Source organism: Poecilia latipinna, unplaced genomic scaffold (genome assembly GCF_001443285.1).
Source record: "Poecilia latipinna isolate Pla-1442-1.1 unplaced genomic scaffold, P_latipinna-1.0 Scaffold2821, whole genome shotgun sequence".
NCBI lineage: Eukaryota > Metazoa > Chordata > Actinopteri > Cyprinodontiformes > Poeciliidae > Poecilia > Poecilia latipinna.
Genome location: NW_015115437.1, coordinates 95022 through 108475, shown reverse-complemented (window position 1 = coordinate 108475; position 13454 = coordinate 95022).

The window sequence follows — 13454 nt, the reverse complement described above, 5'->3', positions numbered from 1 at the left end:
AACAAAGTGTGTGGTGCCTCTGCACTTTGCAGAGGGACATTGCTCCAAATATTAGTGGGGAAGTAAACCAGAAGTTTACATGCACCAAATAAAAAACACTTTCACCCCCCCCAGTCTGAAGTTGAATCAGATCAAACTTTTCTTGTTTTTGTTCAGTTAGAATTACCAAATATTATTTCTATGCACTAAATGCCAAAATGAGAGAAAGAACATGTCAGAGATTTATTTATTATCATAAGTTCACATCCAGAATAATTACTCTCTATAAACAAAGAGCGAAAGGCCAGAGAATGATGGCAAGGCTTTGAAAGTTTCTGACATATTAATTGACACATCTGAGTTAACTGGAAGCCCACCTATGGATGTATTTAAAAGACACTCCTAAAACTCCCTGCTTTCTGGTTTGACATGATGGGGAAGTCATAATAAATCAACCAAGATATCAGGAAGAAAATCTTGGAGCTGAAACAGACTGGTTCATTCTTGGTGACAATTTCCAGATGCTGGAAGTACAGACATGATGGCTATAATGACCATCATTACAGCAAGCAAGTGTGATGAAAAAACACTTGCTAAATACTGTGAAGTATGAAGATGGCAGCATGATGTTTTGGGTCTGTTTTGATGCATCATGAGGACAGAGTATGCTACATAACTGTTAGTCAGAGGTTGTGGGTTCAAATCCCGGACGAGCCCCCACTTGTGTTATATTTTTACGCATTTACAAGGACTCTGTCAATTTATTGTGGTTGTCATGTTATTCCATAACAAGCATTATGTGGAAATGTTGACGCAACATTCTACCGATCTCAACCAAGAAGTTAACGTTCAGGTGCAGATTACCCTTCCAAATAGGTAGTAACCCCCAGCATCTAGACAAACTGGTTTAAGGACAAAAGAGTCAATGTCTTGGCATGAACCTCACAAATCTCTGAACGCAGTTTTACACATAATTTGGGAGTAGATCTGAAAAGGCATGAAGGAATGAGACAGCCGACAAACCTGGTTCAATTACACCAGGTCTGTCAGGAGGAATCGACCGGAACTCCAGAAAAACTGTTGGGAGAAACTAGTGGAAGGAAACCCAGAATGTCTGATCCAAGGCACACAGTCAAAAGGCAATGTTATCAGATACTGAGCAATATATATACAAAAGCATAAGGAATTATTTAAAAAAAAATCTCTGATATGTTCCTCCTCATTATTGAGGCATTAAACAAAACAAAAAAATAAGTAATTTTAACTGACCTAAAACAAAAGACATTTTATCTGATTAAAACAAATGTTAAATCAGAACCAAACATGGGGGATAAAGCTGATTTTCTTTTCATTCTGTGTATGTAAACTTCTTATTTCAACTGAGTACAGTAAATCTGAGTAATTTTGACTTTTGTGGATAAAGGAAAATTCACTGTAAATTCAAACATGTTTTAATGTCAGGGTTTAGATTACAAAGCTGGAAATCATCTCAAAAGGAAATGTTAACAGGTTCTATTAGCTTTATGAGAGACTGCAGTAATCCAATGGTTACTCTCCTGGTTCCTACAAACATGGCTTTAAAATCAACACAAACAGGCCTTCAGGGAAGTATAAATGAAAATGAGAGAATGTAGGAAACCTCTAAGCAATCATTGGTGGGTGAAGATAATTTGAACACAGCACAAGAAAATGGCCATAAACAAATATTTAAAGACAAGGATATACACTGAAGACACACCATTTACAACACACCAGATGAATCAGAAACTGCCCTCTTTTCACTCATCAGTGTCTTGCACAAGGTTTTTTTCCCCATTTGTTTGGCAATCAATGTAGTTAACTCCAACTTTAACTTGGCTTTGGTGAATGAAACAGATCTCTGCACAGGATTTGTATAAAAGTCAAAAAAGAGCAGAAAATGATTAAGTTTCTGATTATCTTCCGTATTCCACATTTCAAAACTCAACAGATGATGCATATAAATGGGGTAGCTCATTATTGGCTATTTACTCTCTACAGCAGCAGTAGAGAATTGTTGCAAAGAACGTCTGGGATTGGAAATCTTTATGGTCCCTGAACACTTGTTTCCAGATAATTCTTCTGTCTTTGGGCCTAGTAGTAACCAGCAATCAGTCGCATCCTTTATGTGGGATAGAATTTAAAACTAACAACACTGAATACATTTTGACCTGTTAATGCAACATAGAGATACAAAGAAATGTTGCAAATACTCAATTTCTACAGCTTGAAATGTAATACAGTATGTACAGTGCAGTAAAAAGGAAAGATTTTTCTGTTTTCATTTTTTTGTTAAACTTGAAATTTCCAAACAAATTGTAATATCAGATAAAGATAACTTGAGGAAATACAAAATACTGCTTTTAATTATTCATTTAATCAATGAAGGGAAAAATACTAAGTACATTGGCCTGACCCTATACAAACATCCTATGGGCATTCACTCCAGCCCTATTCAGCACGCTTTAATCAAACTGTCCGGTTTGTTTCGTGATCGAACTCAGATGGGCACCAAAAAAATGAACTCTGTTCTACGTAAAAATATAGGTCTCTGTTTGGCCGACATGAATTCTGGCGCAGTTCAAATGAATATGTGGATGCAAGCGGACTAGAGACCTCTCCCAAAGCATTGAAGTTAACTTCATTGCAGGGAATTCTGGGTAAATACAACCAAAACAAATGTGTGCCCAGTGCTAGTGGACACAATTTGCAAAAGAGAATTCCTATCACAGCTATAATGTCACATCATTCCATTTTCTTTCACATTTTGGGGAGACGTAAATTGCGTTCAGTGTCTTCTTTAGAGGTTTTTGTGGTGTTACCTTCAGTAGGTCTTGGTACAGCGCCACCAACTGTGGGAGGGAGAACAGGTTTGGATCATTTGACACAGTGCAGTGTGAAAGCAAACTGCACCAGCTGAAAACGTAACAAATTGATCCCCACTCGAACCGAGCCTACCGGGCTACCAGGTGTGACAATATTTTAAATTTTCCCTGCGGAAATTCTAACCACTTTTTTCAGAAGTTTCACATTGAAGGGTTTTCAAGCATTTGTAGACACCTAATGTCATTCCTCTGCCTCCCAGCCAGATTTAAGCTTACACTTTGACTAGGTCACTCGAAAACCTTATATTTTGAGGCCTTTGAGAAGTGGATTTGCTTGTGTGCCTTAGATCATCCGGCTCCATAACTCATGTGTACTTGAGTTTAAGGTCAGAGCCCAACCATTACACTACCATCACCATTCTTGAATGTCAGTATTATGTTGTTTTCTGAAATAAATCCCATTACACCACATATTGGAGTTATCAAGAGAAGATACATCAGCTGAGGTGGCTGGGGAATGAAGTGTGTGTTTGATGACCACATTCTTTTTGCACTTCTTTTGTTCTGGTGTCAGATGCAGAAAGGGGTAAAAAATACAAGATTGTATCAAAATAAAGTTAGTAAAAATATTTTTACACAGAAGACAATGTTCTCCTTTTAGCTTCTAAACTTGTTTGAGTTGGAAAGAGACGATGAGGTAATCCTAAATCCTGCCACATTCAGCATTCCAGTGCCAACACAGGATCTGATGAACTGTGAACTCCACGTACAGCCATGCAGATGGCTCGTCCTCCGAGAACGGGTTTGGGTAATGTGATTATGAGCTGCTGCATGTGAGTCGCTTGAGTTGAATTTGATTAGATATTTGAGTATGTGTTTGAGAGGGCCTTTCAATTAAATTTCTGTAATCTTCAACCAGTTCATTGCTTTACCATCTGCGTCGCCAAACCTCCAGCATTTCCAAGATACTAATTTGCATAACTAAGAGGATCAGTAAAGGTGTCACACTCTCCTGTCAAGTTTGTTTTTGTACAGATCCAAACTTTTCATCCCCTATGGATCATAATTCTTCTAAGTAGAACTCTGAACTTTCATAACATCTCCTTAGGTACATCCTGCTGGACCCGCTTTTGCTTTCAGAACTGCCTTAATTCTTCTGTCATGAATTCAACGACATAGGAACAGTCATGAACAAGAAGGAGTTTTTATGAATGTTTACAACTGTTGTCATGAAATGTCATTCAGTAAATAACAGTTTTAATGGAAAGTTACACCATATGACACTTCATGACAACAGTCATAAGCATTCTTGAAGACTCCATCATGCTTATGTCATGTTAGTCTTATGTACACCCATTCAAATAAAATGTTACTGGCAATTTTAATGCCATCCAGATCAAGTGATTGACCAATTGGTGTCTTTTTTGGACTATCGGTTCCAAAACATCTATCACTTGATTGCATAGATCCACCCATTGCAACGGTAAATGTACGTCACAAATTTACCTGCCTTTATGGTATCATACGTTGCTTGTCCTTTTTTCTGTCAATGCAAATGTCGTTTTGTGCACATGTCTAAATGAAACACGCTCATGCTCCGGTCCACCTTCTCAAGTGTCGCTGGATTAGTGCATCAGTATGCTTTGCATTGTGTTCCCTAAATGTTGCAGTACCGTGTCATGAACCTTCAGGAGAATCCGGCACAGACGGATCAAAGCAGCCATTAAATATTTCTATTTAACTTCAACAAGTCCTTGTCCTTTGGGCCTGCTGTGTGCTTTCCCCCTTTCCTCACAATTATTGTGGCACTAACACTAAGCGCTCCAAATTAAAGTTTGCCTGGCAAGGAGAGCACATTCATCAGCAAGGCTCGCTGAAACATGCTGCGCTTTCAAGAGTGAATAATGCCAAAGAAATGACGCTCTAAGTGGATTTTCTGCCTGCTCCCCTGCATGGCCCTCACATCAGAGCACCCGTTTCAAGTGTTTAGTCTTGGAAACATTAATCCCTGTAATTTCAGGTCTAGCGTGCCATCCCTGTCAGGTACATTAGGGCTACATCGGAGAACCGGTAAAACAGCGTGGAGGCCCCAGTGTTGTCCGCCGGTAATTAAAATGCCATGTGTTCTTCCTTACAAGGTGAGACAGACTGTCACACTTTAATTGTCTCCACTGAGAAAAAAAAGAAAAGAAAGAGGGATGAGTCAAAGGAGGAAGGAAGACAGAGGAAAGAGACAAAGGAGGGATTCATGTTTGGATGTCGGAATGAGGCTGGGTAATATTCCTGTGATGTCTGATACGCTGCTGTGTTGGAGTTCTTTTGAAATGGATCACGCTTCCATTTATTTGCACAATTACCCTCACCTGCTAGGTTTGCCTAATGATTGCTATTTAGCGCCTTTTTTCTGTTCTAGTCAGTTTAGTGGTGGTGTGGAATATAATTAGTATTGGGACTCTATTAAAATTTTGAAAGGGTCTGTGATTAATCACATTTTAAACAAAAACTATAAACAAAATAAACAACTTTTTCAGTTCAAAGCCGCCTTTTGATGCTAAATCAATGAATAAATAGAGATGATACAAAGATATTTATGAACGACAAAGATATATATTGTTTATTTAATGTGTTGTTTAGGTTATTAAACCATCAGAATGATGCAAAGGGATGTTGTACATATTTAACTTTCAAGTGTTTCAGGATCTTCATGGATCTTCTCTAAAAATCGTCCCCAATGCTAATGTGGCGGTGATGTTAGACGTCTGTGCTGCTGCTACATGTTCAGTATTGAGATGCTAAACATGTAGCAACATGCTTAACAAGCTGCAAGAGCAACATGCTCCAATTTATAAACTGATATCATCCTAAAGGAGTTAGCTGGCAGGCTAACTGTCAGCTAACTGATCCGCTTCTCAGCAGGTCAAGAGAAGCCGTTTTGTCCTCCATGTAATTAATCGAAATTAAGGGGCTAAAGTCCTGGCCCTAGTTGTAATTTAATTTAATTTAATAGAAACTTTGCAGAAAGACAAAATGTATGGAGCTAAATGTTTTTTTTTTTTTTTTTTTTTTCTGATGTGTTGGTGGAAATTGCACATTAATTTGAAAATTATACACAGCCACGTGCAAATGGCTGTGGCAGTTCATTGCTCTATCAGCAACATTCTGAATTACCTTTATCATCTGGTCAGACGCTGCAAATTTCACTTTAGTTGGATGGTTACTTTGCTCACGCCTCATTGTTTAACATAATTTTGTAGCTGCTGTAACCGGATTATCATCCACGAAACCTCTTTAGGCTAAATGTAATTAGCTTGTAGGCACAGCTTGACATTTAATTTCTGCAAAGGAATTTAGCAAAGTTGTGGAACTTTTCGCATATTTGATCGTCACATTAAGACTCCAGAAGAAACTACACGCGTTTCCACTTTGTGCTGCTGGATTTGAAGCAGCTGCCTTTAAAGCAGAGCTTTAAAATGTTTCTTGACTATTATGTTCTTGAAAGACTTTTTTTGTTTTTTTTTTCAAATCTGAATGTGAATTGGGTTAATTGGGAGATCATGGCTGACAAGTTATGACAATCACACAAAAACATGGCCTTGAAAATTCACACAAACCACACAACAAAGTGTTCGCCCTGTTTGGGTTGTTCTCTCATGAGTGGCTCTTCCTAACGAGACTGATGCGCAAAGTGTTTTGATCACAGTTTTAAGTGTGTGGAGAGGAGTCAAAGCTCCGTTGTAGGTGTTTGAAAGATGAAACCCAAGGCGAAGTCCTGTGTTGGTGTTTAATGTGGAGTTTTCTTTCTCTATTTAAAACGGACACATCCCAGTTCCTGAGTCCAAAAGTAAACGTTGCAATGTTCATATTTAACAGAATATCAGTTAAATTCTTTACAGGTTTTGAGTATTGTACTGTACTCCCATGGCCTCTGGATTAACAGAACGCCTTTGGGCGTCATCAGAAAGGGATTTGTTTTTCATGGCTGACACATCTGCTGCAGATTAGCAGCTATAATGTCAAAACAAATCAAAATCTCAGAAAGATTTTGGTAGCACCTAGTTGAATCTATGCTATGAAGAATTAAGGCAATTCTGATCCAATCAGTACTAGAGAGGTGTACCTAATAAAATGTCCAGTGAGTGTACATTCAAACAGAAAATGCTCCAACACCGAGCACAGCCAAAAAAACAAACAAAAAAACAACAACAGATTTTCCAGCACAAAGAAAAACATCATTTTTTTCCAACCACAGAACAGAATGGGAGTACTAATAAAGAGGTGGTTTAAGGTCTGCAGAGTGAGGGATTGTAATGGAGCAGCTTGACAGTGTGGATGTCTTCATTTCCCCAGTATTGAAGTTTAAAAAATGGAACCCATCCTTGGCACCTGGGTGTACCTTGAGCTGTCTGAATAGAAGTTATTACCTGCTCGGAGACTGCCGAGGAGGCCTTGGGGATTTGGTCATCAATTAATCACAAAATCCCCCAAAGGTGCAATTCATCAAAACGTAATGGTTCTTTTGCAGATGAATAAGTTCACTGAAAAAAAAAAAAAGCAGATATGTCCAAAAAAAAAAAACTTGGTTCAGCATTGTTCGCCTCGCAGATCGATGCCTCAGTAGGTACCGGAGACGGAAGCGGATCTAGGAGGCTAAAAACATCATCCACAAAACCAGGTGAGACACAAACAGGCAAGCGAATGTGTGTGTCCGTGTGGTTTGATTAGTGTGTGAGAGATGCTGCTAATTTGTCAGCTAAAATGTCCGTATTTTTTCTACTTTCTAAAGCATTTCCAACATTATCGGCCTCCTTGTTTTGTGATTTTTTTCGTACCACTGAAAGCTCTTTTTGCTCCAACCTGGTTTGTTTGGTGTAGCGGTGCCAAGTATATTCTAAAGTTCACCCTGTCAGTAGCCTAAAGGAGAAGAAAAGTTTGAGAAAGGTCTGTACAGGGAGCATGCACAGGTTTCACACATTTATAAACAGACATAAAAAAAAAGAGAGAGAAAAGTTTTCATCAGTCTGCCTGAGGCAAAGTGTGAACTGAGCGAATTTTCAAATGTATCGAGAATGTAATGCTTCGCTTTAAGTGTAACTAAGTGAAGTGCTCTTATTTCAATCAGGGCCTCTGAAGGAGGTTACACTGCTACACAAAACCCCACTCCCTTAAAGTGGGCATAGGTAAAAAGGCAGCAATCAGTGCAATAATCAGAGTACACACATTCTTTTTAGAAAGGTAAAGCAGAGGACAGTAAACAAAATCTATTCGGTTATGGAGTTTCTGTAAGGCTCTACCTTAAAGAAGATATTAAGATGCTGGCTGGGCTTCCTTTTGGTTTGGAGGAGTGTGATGATTTGTCTCCCAGTCCTTATGGACAGCCAGCTAAAGCAGCAATTAGACTGGACTGGAGGTGAGTTACCCTGGAAATGCGCCATCTTGGTAGGCAACGGCGTTACATAGGAGCAGCATTTGGAAGCTTTAATTTGCTTTTTAAGGTGTTTTCTGCTCTTCAAGAGGGAGAACCAGAACCAGTTCAGAGTTTATTTAGCAACAGCACAACGTATGAAAATAGTTAACAAGTCACTTGTGTTTGAAGAGAGCCATAAAATGATCAGCTGCGATGATTAGACTCTTTTTCTTTCACATGTTGTAAACGTAAGCACCAGAAACAACAACAAAAAAAGAAGCAATAATAAACAATACTTGCCATCATCTGGTCATACATAAGAAGTAATCACATACTGAAGTACAGCATCAACTCTGAGTGTAAGATAGAGTTTTTTCTGTTGCAGCACAGATGTTGCAGCACCTCTGGATATTAGCCAGCCACACTTGACGCTCGGAAGCAAAGTTTACTCACCTTCACTGGATGTAAAGACAACTTTCTCTATCGGGCCATCGCAGTTCTCTGCTTCCATACTATCAAGATGGCGTCACAGAACCCGCATTCAGGAAGTGTGACATCATGAGGGAACTACTATGAAAACTCAAACTTTAAAAGGTCGACACTTCCGCTCAGATGGTTTGGAGAATTTATTTTTCTCGAGAAGAGATTAAAAAAAATTAATCCACTTCTGCTATGAAGACCGGGAAGAGCTACCGAAGCCCAGGAGGCACAAACAAGGCAGAGTGCAGAAAGGTGTTTCCCACAGGTAAAATGATTAAAACAGCAAATAAAAATAGTTCTATGAGATAAAATTCACAAATACTCAACATGAATTAGAAATAGTAATTCAAGTACATTTTTAAGTCTCTTGCATATTTTCAAATGATATTGATCATGTGTTTATAGCGATATATATTGTTATTGACTTATTGCTCAGCCCTAAGTCAACAATGTGGTCACAGAAGCTGGGACGGCCATTCTGAGGAAGACTTGTTCCCGATGTCTGCAATTCAGTCAGCACAGTAGCAAAATAAATAAATAAATAAAATGTATTCTACACAGAATATCTTCACTCTGGACCATTTATGGCATGTCCTCCTTTTCTCTCTCTGCTGTTTTTCCTTTTCAGTTTCTACTGAATAAAAGCCAACATTTTTTTTTCAATAAAAAAAGGAGTTGTGTGAAGAGAATGCTGCTGGTGGCGCTCAACAAGGCAACCACCAGGAGCATCTTTTCTTAAGAACGCTGTGAATAAAGTCATTTAGTTTACAGAAAAAAAGAAAAAAAATCACCAGCTGCCCTTTTCTGGAAATCCTCCACAAAGATTCATGCTTCCTAACCCCACGCATACGAACGTCCAACACGCAACAGCTTTTACCCAGCTGCCATCAATCAGCACAATAAGAACACCAAAATTAGTGTTTTGTAATTATTAATGTCTGTCTGATTAAATGGAGGCTTTTCTAATTTCTTTACATTCTAAAGTGATTGTTGACTGCTACCAGCCAGCTGGGCAGTGTGAACATTCGCTCTAATGAATGCCGCATGGCCTAGATCTGCATTATTTTCGCAACAGTAAAGTTAGAGCAGCCCAGCATAAATCACCAACAACCTTTAACAAACCCCATATTCCTGATAATATAATTGAAAACCTAAATTTATAGCCACCCATCGCTACCCAGCAATTTCGGTATAGCTGCACCTGTGAGTTAAAGTGTGGAGCAGCAGGAGAGCAGGAAGAGCTGTATGAAGAGGAAACAGTGGGGCCCCCAAGGACCAGCACTTCCCTGTGCGACTGCTGCAGACCTGGAAGGAACCCCACTGCTGAAGATTAGCTAATCAAGCCACTGGCACAAAGATCTGATGTGGGAGGTAAAGTCTCTTTTGATTAGGGGGGCTTCTAACTGAGAGAACTCACCTGTTGGAATCCTGGCAGCAGCGTGTGAAGACCTGGGAAAATAAGCCCTATTAGAAAGTTGTAAAAGGTTGCAATCAAAGGTTGTAATGTCAGTATCTCCCTTTTTTTTTTTCCTTTTTTTTTCCACTTGTAACCGACCGGGTGAAACAAAACTATTTCTGCCTTGTCAAGGATCGTCTGTTTGGCACTGGGCTCTTCTGAAATCTCATTTATTCGTAAGGTAAGGTCAGTTTATCTATGCAGCACATTTTCAGCAGCAAAGCATTTCAAAGTGCTTTACATGAATAAGAGGAGATACAAACAAAAGAAACAAACAAAAAAAACTGAAGAAAAGCTAAAGAAAAACAAAATGACAACAAAAGTACTTCACAGTTATAACCTAATAGGAGTAAAAAAGCTCGTCTTAAAACCCATCTATTTTACTTGGCTTTCAACTCTAGTGGAATCTAGTTTTAAATTGTATGTTTTTGTTTTTAAACTGTAAGTTTTTATTTTATATTTTTTATTGTTATGTTGTGTTTTGATGTACAGCACTTTGTATCAGCTGTGGTTGTTTTAAAGTGCTTTATAAATAAAGTTGGTATGGTATAATAAGTAGTCTACAATTTATAAGCTAATAGGAGTTTCTCTGGATCCTACGTTTGTTCTAAGCAATTCTTTTATTTCTGTTCTGTGTTGAATGAAGAATAAAACTAAATGTTCCTGTTCTGGGTTGCTAAGCAGAATTTTTATGTCTTCTAATCACAGGTAGTAGAAGTAAAACCTATAATGGCTATTTCTAAGTAGACAGCAAGTGAGTTGGTTGTTTTATGCCTCAATATCTTACAATAAAATCCACTGGCACATATAATGGAGGGTGTGGTTGGGATCGCTGTTGCAGTTGTACTGAGTTTGGATTTAATCAAAGTCATTTCCTGTCAGTTCCTCCCATTCTCTTCTCAGACCGTTATAGAACTTAAAGGGGCGGTGTTACGTATAAAACGGACACCCAGTGCCGTTTTCTAGCACAATCAAGTGACGGTGTTAACTTGAGTTGCTATTAAGAAAATGCTGTATATATCAAACGTCACTTAAGAAATCTGCAATTTAGTGATTTGAAATTGGTCTCTGTCTCTTTAAGAAGTTCCTACTCTTTCCGACACTTCCCCTTCACCACGTCATCTCAACAACGTTTTTACAACCGTTCTTAAGAGCGTTGGACTGAAAAGTAGTTTGTATGGCGAGCTCAGCAGATCTGCAGTTCTATCAGGTGTTTGCTAATTGCTGCTGCTGCTAGTCTGAAGGAGCTGATTAGTGAAGGCGGGGGTGATGGCTGCTCTGTGAGGCAGAGGCTCAGATGGGGTCTGCAGCTTCAACGAGGACCTTTAGGTAAATCGTCACTGCACTGTATGAGCAAATCATAAGGAAACCCCAAATGGTTAGTAACACTCCACATATGTTTTTAATGAGGGAATAAAATTATAACATGATATAAAGGTCAAAAAAGAAAAAAAAATGCAAGGCGTTACATTTTTCTCCCATTTGAAAAAGCATTATACGAATAGGTTTCTATCAACATGTATAATTTCTGCTGCTGCTTAATCACTTAGCATGAAATAAATCTGTCCAAGTGCAACATTCTGTAATCTCACGTCTTAAATGAATTATTTTTGCTATACTGAGATAACAAGTGTCTCGGCGTCTTTTTTTGTTTTTATGCTTTCGGCGTATCTCCACGTTTCATGTACGAGCACAACAATTTGCCGTAAATTAGTCAATAAACGGCGTTGTTCCTGACACTCAGGAATTCTTTACATAACTCACATCTGCTTGCTAATATGTCGCAACTGAAGACAGATGTTGAGGTAAACCTGCAGGTCACATGTCTGAACCGTCCCTGACAAGATTATCCATCATTAGTGGTGCAACGGTTTTGAACTGATGCGACACGGGCCATTTAACTTCCTCGGCGACACGCGCGCTGCCTTAAGGTGCTTCGAAAAGAACACACACAAATCCTTCCGGGTTGGATCTTTTTATAGTGTAAACAGAGCCAGCATATATCAGAGCAAACATGCAGCGACTGATGCGTTCTGGGGTTGTATTAAAAGCTATATTTTAGATCTGGTTAGGTTTTATCCAGTGTTACCACACAAGTATTATAGGTTCACTGAGTAATGAAACAGTTTCTGACTTCGGACAAGTCCCTTAATGCTGTGAAAAAGTATTTGCTCCCTTACATATTTCTTCTGTTTGCCATTTATTTCATATCATCAACCTGGGCTCTTGCTACTCAATCTGATTCAGGTCTGACCGTTCCTGGGACATGTTCCGCATTTTCTCCGCTTTGCTCTCACTCTCACTGAGGCTCTCCGGTGTCCCACAGTCTGAGAAACGGCTTTTAAAACCTTTCCAGATCGTCTTTCAGGTTATTTATTACGGGATCTTGAATTTGTTTAGAGTGGGCATTGATGTGGTGTTGAATGCTACCTGCTTCATGTTCCCAGCTATCTTGTATTCAACTGATGTTTTTAATTTCACACATTTAGCAGTGATCAGGCCTGTTTGCGGTGAATGAAGCTGAATTTTAAAAATGAGGTTTACTACAGTTATTTTATGATGTAACAAGGGAGGATATAACTTTTAGACACATGTTTGTTTACACCTAATGAATGAAATCATCATCTGAGGACTGGATTTTGTACGGACCCAGGTAATTTTTATCTGGTATTAAAATTTGTTTGATGGTCTGAAACATTTAGGTAAGACAAAATAAGCAAGAACAAAAGAAAGTGCTGGAGAAAGCAGTGGAGAAAGTGTTGTGTTCCTTTGACAGCTAAAATGATGTTATTAGAAAGGCCACACATTAAGTGGCTCTCTGAGGCCCGCTAAGGTCAGTGTGATTACTTACTTTGTGCTTTTGTTGTGCATTGTTTAAAGGTTAAAACAATAACTATCTGATTTTGGGAAGTATTATTAAGATTTTAGACGTGAATCAACATGTCAAGTATTTAACAGATGTGCAGAGCAAACATCTGAATTGATGTTAAGTACAACACTGTGGATTCGGGGTCGTCGAGCATTCGGATATCCATTTTACAGGTAACTGTGATTCATTTGTTCTGTTTGTACTTCAGTTTTTGCTTTTATGTGATTTTATTTCCTTTTTTTCACCCAAATGTCTGCAGTTAGCAAAAAAATAAATAAAATAAAATAAAATTGTGAAGGGAAATTTTTTATGATGCATGTTGGACTTAAGTTTTCCAGTATCAACCTTTCATTAAGCCTTTCTAAAAACTCACACACATACAAAGATACAAACAAAGCATAGATGTTTTTATGTTTTAGTCTT